Below are 7,502 nucleotides of genomic sequence, written 5' to 3' on the forward strand. Positions count from 1 at the left end.
GTGGAGGTGGTGGTGGTGGTGAAGGTGGAGGAGGTGGTGGTGGAGGAGGAGGTGGTGGTGGTCGAGGTGGTGTGTGTGTGTGTGTGTGCTTTTCACCACTTAAGTTCTTTCTGATGGCATATTTTCTATTTGCCTATAATGAACTAATCAGTCCCTTCCTCTACATAAGATATGTATGTTACTTGGCTTACTTACTGTGGCTGTGATAAAACACTAACCAAAACCAAATTGGTAAGGAAAAGATTTATTTGGCTTATAGTTAGCAGTCCGTTATGGAAGCCAAGGCAGGAACTCAAGCAGAGACCATAGAGGGACACTGCTTCCTGGCTGGCAGACTCAGCCTGCTTTCTTATACAACCTAGTACCACTGGCCCAGAGTTGGCAGTACACACTCCTACATCAATTATTAACCACGAAAATGACCCACAGGGTAGCCCACAGGCCAGTCTGATCTGATGGAGGCAATTCCTCAATTGAGGATCCTTCTTCCCTCATGATTGAGGACTCTCGTTTGTATCAAATTGATAACAACTAACCAGCATACTTACTAAGGAGGGTAAGTGGCATGGGAAAAAGATCAAAGCAGGCACACTACTACTACTACTACTACTACAAAAAATAATAATAATAGCAATAATAATAATACAATTGCTGAGTGGAAAGTGGTGGTAAGGACCTATGGACAGTCTCCCATCTTGGTGAACCCTCTTAGCTGCTGCATATATTCCTCTCTCTAGGACCTGCTCTTTGCTCCCATAAATTCCTCTACCTGGAGTGTTCTCCTTTCTCTTTTGTGTTTGGAGGTCAGTATTCTAAAATAGTGCTTCAAGGCTAAGATGAAGGACTGACTCCTATTTAAGCCTTCTTTGATTTCTCTTCTCTAAATGTTGGCTTTTCTTAATTCTCCACATATTCCCAAACTAATTGCTTATCTGTCTTCCTATCTTACATTATATGAGCAGATGAAGGACCCTCTTCCTAGAAGATGTATCCGCTGAGGTCTGTCTGTCCTCGTGCTTTGCTCAGCTGTCCATTTAATTGAGTAATTGCATGGCTTTCTGGGTTTTAATGCTATCCTTAAGTATACCAGAGCTGAATTCTGCTGGTAAGACTTTGATGAGAAACTCTGCCCTTTCCTTCTGTTTATTTTTTCAAGCATGTTTCCTACAGGAGGGGATTAACCAGGAAGTTTCCTTTACTCCCTTCCTCCAGACAGAAGGAAAAAAATAACAGGAAACCTACTCACAGAAAACAATGAAGATGAATATCAAGTATTTGTTCCTTTCTATGCACGAGAAATTCGACAAGGTATTAGATCATCACAGTAGCACTTGAGAGAAGCAGGGTTGCTTTGAGATTTAAGAGCTTCCAGATCTACAGTGTGAGCTCCAGGACAGCCAGAGCTATACAGAGAAACCCTGTCTCGGAAAAGAAAAAAAAAAAAAAAAAAAAAAAAAAAAAAAAAAAGAGCTTCCAGAACCATTTGGCTATTTTTTATGGAAACCTGGAAGAGTTAAAACACAGCCTCTCGCCTAGCAGTGGTGGCGCACGCCTTTAATCCCAGCACTTGGGAGGCAGAGGCAGGTGGATTTCTGAGTTCGAGGCCAGCCTGGTCTACAGAGTGAGTTCCAGGACAGCCAGGGATATACAGAGAAACCCTGTCTCGAAAAACCAAAACCAAAACCAAAACAAAAACAAAAACAAAAAAAAACCACAGCCTCTTAACCAAAGTAATAAGTGTCATTCTGAATGCCTATGACTCTCCTCTGGACGCTGTTTGACACTTGTGACACAGGAACCTGGTCTGGTGACACAGGTAGATCAGTTACTACCTCTTACAGGCTTTGGACCCTGAGAGAAAAATGAATAGAAGATACTGTCTATTGAGCACCCTGGTGTGTCACACAAATGTTTTCTAGAGTTAACCATTTACAACATCCTAAGTTAAATGTCTTTGTTTTGTAGACAAAAAAAAGTGAGTTGTAAATGTTGAAATCTTGTCCCAAACTTGACAGTTAGAAAGGGTAACACTGGGATTCAAAATCTTGTATCTCTCTGTCCCACAAAGTCCTGTGAGATAGCACTGTGCTTCTAAGTGCACCTACACACTGAGAGATCACTGTGCCCACATTACCTGCCCCAATGTGTGGAACATGAATATTGACCATAATTGAATCTCCTGTTTCTGATACCTCTTTCTTCCTAGGTTATCAAATGGTAATATTACACTTATATTCATTTCCCCAGGCAGCCCAGGAACAGTATGTATTGCCTACTGAGATCTAGTCTCCAAGTTGGTGTTTAGATCAGGAGCTCCCACCTATACCAATCAGCATGCAGCTGAGCACAACAGCTCCCAGACTGCTGGTCTCCAACTACAGGAGAATCAATGTAAGCATCAAATCCACAGGGAGAGGAGACAAAACCAGAAGAACTTAAGAAAACCTGCAGAACCTGCTCTGTAGGTCCAGTTCTGTGCATTCAGCTATCTTAAATGAGCCTTTTATTTGTAGTAAACCGCCATAATCTTGATATAGCAAGTATTGTATGTACTAAATAACCATTTAATAGTATTTCCTCTGTGCCAGGACTTTTAATATATATATATATATATATATATATATATATATATATATATATATATCCCAGGCTGATCTTAAACTCTCTGGGCAGCTAAGGATGACCTTGGCTTTCTGATCCTCGTAGCTCCACCTCCCAAGAGCTGAGGATACGGACGGACGTATACCCCATGGCGCTTACACTGCAGTGCTGAGATGCAGGCGCTTTGAGTTTCTTGTGACAAGTATTGATTGCCAACTTGCCGGGGTCTAGGATCATCCAGGAGCTAAGCTTCCAGGAACGTCTGGGAAGGATTATCTTGATCAGGTTAGCCTGTGAACGGACATACCTGTAAGGTTAGTTGAGGTATGGGAAGACCCACCCTAACTGAGGGCTGTACTTGTGTGGTGTGGTGTGGTGTGGTGTGGTGTGGTGTGGTGTGGTGTGGTGTGTGTGTGTGTGATAATTGCCTTACAGCTCTGCCGTGATGTCTTCACTGCTATGGTAACCTGTGCCTAGACATGTAAAACTAAATAAAGCCTTTCTTACTTTTTTGTTTTGTTTTGTTTTGTTTTTTTGTTTTTCAAGACAGGGTTTCTCTGCGTTGCCCTGGCTGTCCTGGAACTCACTCTGTAAACCAGGCTGGCCTCAAACTCAGAAATCCGCCTGCCTCTGCCTCCCAAGTGCTGGGATTATAGGCGTGTGCCACCAGTCACCCTGGCTGTCCTGGAACTCATTCTGTAGACCAGAAATCTACATTTCTGGCCTCGAACTCAGAAATCTGCCTGCCTCTGCCTCCCAGGTGCTGGGATTAAAGACGTCGTGCCACCACTGCCCAGCTAAAGATTTAATTCATGTATATAAGTACACTGTTGCTGTCTTCAGACACACCAGAAGAGGGCATTAAGATCCCCATATACAGATGGTTGTGAGCCACCATGTGGTTGCTGAGAATTGAACTCAGGACCTCTGGAAGAGCAGTCAGTGCTCTTAAGCACTGAGCCATCTCTCCAGCCCGATAAAGCCTTTCCTTACGTTGCTTCTTTAAGGGTATTTTGTCACAGCTACGAGAAGAGTAATTAATGCAGCAGATGAGTGCTCTGTCAGCTGAATTAGTCTCAGCCCCAAGAAGTCCGATCTTACACACAGGTTTACAGACGACCTTTGCAATGTGTGAAGCATCATCCCCATTTTACAAGTCAGGGAAATAAGCCTCCAGAAGTTGTGATCTCACATCAGGCTGAGACATACTGTATGTGTATATAGAGTGTGGTACATGTGTGGCATATGTTTGTGGCATGTGTGTATATGTGTGTGTGTGTGTGTGTATGGCATGTGTGTATGTGTATGGTATGTGTGTGTGTGATGTATATGTATATGGTATGTGGTACATGTGTGGTATATGTGTGTGGCATGTGTGTATATATGTGTATATGTGTATAGCATGTGTGTATGTATGTGGTATGTGTGATGTATATGTATATGGTATGTGTGTATGTGTGTGTGGTATCTGTGTGTATGTGATGCATGTGTGTCTGCGGTATGTGTGTATGGTATATGTGTATGGCATGTGTATATGTCTCTGTGTGGTATGGGTGTGTGGTGCATGTATGTGTACAGTATGTGTGTGTAGTATGTGTGTGGCGGTGTTCACACATACGTCTATGTTCAAGTTATACCCAGTGTGGCACACAGTCTCCTTCTACTGCCCACAGATCAAGATATAGAACTCTCAGTTCCTTCCCCAGCACCATGTCTGCCTGCATGGTGCCATGTTTCTCACCGTGACTATAATGGGCTAAGTCTCAGAACCTGTAAGTCAGCCCCAGTGAAATGTTTTCCTTTATGAGAGTTGCACTGAAACCCTAACTGAGACAATGACATTGCATATCCTGTCTATTCAGCACAAACGCCAGGCCTGCTGCCCGCTGCCTGCTGCCATGCTCCTCACCAGGACCCAGGTTCAAAAAAAAAAAAAAAAAAGCCAGATGTGATGAAACAAGGGGTGGGAGGATCACTCCAACCCCACCTGGGCTATATGGTGAATTCAGAGCAACAGAGAGTCTATTTTTTTTTGTTTTTTTTTTGGTTTTTTTCGAGACAGGGTTTCTCTGTGTGTGTAGCTCTGGCTGTCCTGGAACTCGCTCTGTAGACCAGGCTGGCCTCAAACTCAGAAATCCACCTGCCTCTGCCTCCCAAGTGCTGGAATTAAAGGCGTGCGCCACCACCGCCTGGCCTAGAGTCTATTTTTTAAAAATAAAAATAAATATGTATTGTTAAAATATCATTTATTCACTTGATGCAATTGTCATCTTGGAGGCTTACTGCCTCACTTTGCTAACAAAGGCTTAGTCCTGGAAGCTTCTAGTTTCTGTGCAATCTAACTTAGACCTAGAATGCTTTCCACCTATAAGCTCACCCCTTCCTAGTTCTTTCTAATCTGATCTCTGGCTGGCTGATCAACTTAACTGTCCTGGCTCAAACTCATCTTCAAGCTAACTGATTTGATTTGGCTTCTCTCTCGACCTCTCATTTTTTTTTTTTCTTTCTCTGTTTGGCCTCAAATTAACTCTGGCAGTCTGTTCTAATCTTTTGGCTCCTTCTCATTCTCTGGCTCATTCTGACTAAACTTGGGTCCAGCTTTTTCTCTCTCTGCAATCTGTCTCTGTACAACTGTCCCAGTAAAACTGCCCTCTTTTCTCTCTCTGTGTGCTGCTTTCTCTTAAGTAGCCTGTTTTCTCTCTGTTCTCATGAGGATTGGGGTTATCCTATTCTGTCAAATCTTTCTCTGATTCATCACTTTATCTGACACTCAAATTAGACATCGCTTTCAAATATGGGTGCTTCCTTCTACAAACTAACTTTACCTTCATTATTTGGGATTAAAGGTATTTACTAAGGGCATATCTGTATTCTTCCCCCAAGGAATTAAAGGTATATGCAAAGGCTGAGCCACACCACAACTAAAAACAGACTTTTCCAGTAAACAACACAATCTCTGGATTCACAGTGTGATCAAATATCCTGCGACAATGTATTTTAAGGGCATTATTTGCATTCAGTGAAATACTCTTAAATGTGAACTAGTACTGGCATTTTTAACTAATATATCTTATAATTATTGTTACACAGAAATGAAAAATCCCAGTAGCCATATAGAAACATAGACCTTCTTATAAGTTAATTCTCCAAAAGGACATAATAGCTGAATCAGAATGTGGCCAATGCTGTAATTGTTCTCCAGATTAATGTCTGTAAAACACTTACTAAGACTAACAAAAGCAGTGTATTTTCCTTTAAGAACTATGACTGGTATTAACATCCCACCCACTGCAGCAATTGCATAGCACTTAGATCAAACTGCTTCATGCCTTGTTCTGAACTTTTGTGGAGCTAGTGTTGTGAATTGGTAATATAGAGACAGACAAACCAGACTTGAGTTTTACAATAAACTTGAGTTTATTAATACATCCAAGTATTTCCTGTCTGACTGCTAACACAGTGTGACCATCTGTCTTGGGAGCCTTCTGCTCTTGAAGGTTGTACCATCAACCTGTAAGAGAAACCTTTCTGTCTGAAGTTGCTAGCTGTCCGCACCAGCAAGAAAAGGAACTGATGTCCCTCGGGTGACCTCTTGAACCTGGGTTTTGCTGCTGTTCTGGTCTGTTTCAGTCTCACCTACTAACTTAACAAGTGTCCAGTCCTTTGAGCCCACTCCAGCCCTATATGTTGACTTCAGACGTTCTGCAGCCAAATAGACAGCCTCTCCAGGACTCTTCCTCCCTGAAGTGCTGTTGTGTGTCACTGTTGATGCACGTCCATCCTGAGATAAGCGCAGATGGTGAGCTTAAGACAGACAGAACACATGAAATATATAGCATCTCTAGTACTGTTCTTTGAATCTAAGTAGCCATAAGGGTCAAAAATGCCTTCTTTGAAAGCTGAAGAGCACTTCAGGAGCCTCCAGATGCCTTGGTCCTTACAAGCTTTTAGGCATGGCTAAACACAGCTCTGCTTTTACTGAGTGGGGGCCACGTCCATCTTTCTTGAAGGCTATCTGGCATCGACCTCTTTTTCTGTCCGCTTTTCCCACCCCTTGAACACATCAACCACTCAGGTATTCGCTTCTCAGAGGGGAGGGATCCTCCCTAGTCCTTCTCTGGATTACCTGGCTGTTCTCTGAGTGTGCCTCCCAAGAGCTGCCCACAAATCCCCAGCTGGAACTTCTTCCCTTGGTTCCTAGAGACAAACACAGAAGATCTGATTTCTCTTTTCTTTTCTTTTTCTTCTTTTGCTTTGTTCTGGTTTGGTTTCTGAGACAGCGTTGTTTTGTATAGCCCTGGCTGCCCTTGACCTTAGTCTGTAGACTAGGCTAGCCTAAAACTCAGAGATCTGTCTGTCCCTGCCTCCCTAATGCTAAAGATGTGCGCCACTGGTGCCCAGCAGTTTTATTTGCATGTGAGCATGTGTGCTTGCTCACACAAGAGGCATGGAATGTTTGTGGGGGTCAGAAGACAACGTGCAGGAGTCGGTTGTCAGGGTTGTGGCAAGAACCATCGGAACCAGCTGAGCCCTTTCATTGTCCCTCCCATATAGTTTTGTGAAGTTGATTTGCATTCACAGAATATTTGACCATTAGTTTCAAAGAGCTAGACTTTAAGTAGGATATGGTTTGTTACCGTTTTCTCGCCACTATTGGTGGAGCTAGATAGAGAACTCAGACTCTCACATTTGCTAGGCAAAGGCTCTATTACCAAGCCAAACTCTCAGTTCAGTGATTTGGTATTTGTTTGCTTGATAGCCTAGGTTGGCTGGAAACTCATTTTATAGCTCAGGTTGGCCCTGCCTCAGCTACCTGAATGCTGTCTGGCAGGTTTGATATTGAAATAGGGCATACTATATGCTGAATCAGATGCTTGTATAATTATACTTTTTTTTTTTTT

This window comes from Mastomys coucha, unplaced genomic scaffold, assembly GCF_008632895.1.
Source record: "Mastomys coucha isolate ucsf_1 unplaced genomic scaffold, UCSF_Mcou_1 pScaffold8, whole genome shotgun sequence".
Taxonomy (NCBI): domain Eukaryota; kingdom Metazoa; phylum Chordata; class Mammalia; order Rodentia; family Muridae; genus Mastomys; species Mastomys coucha.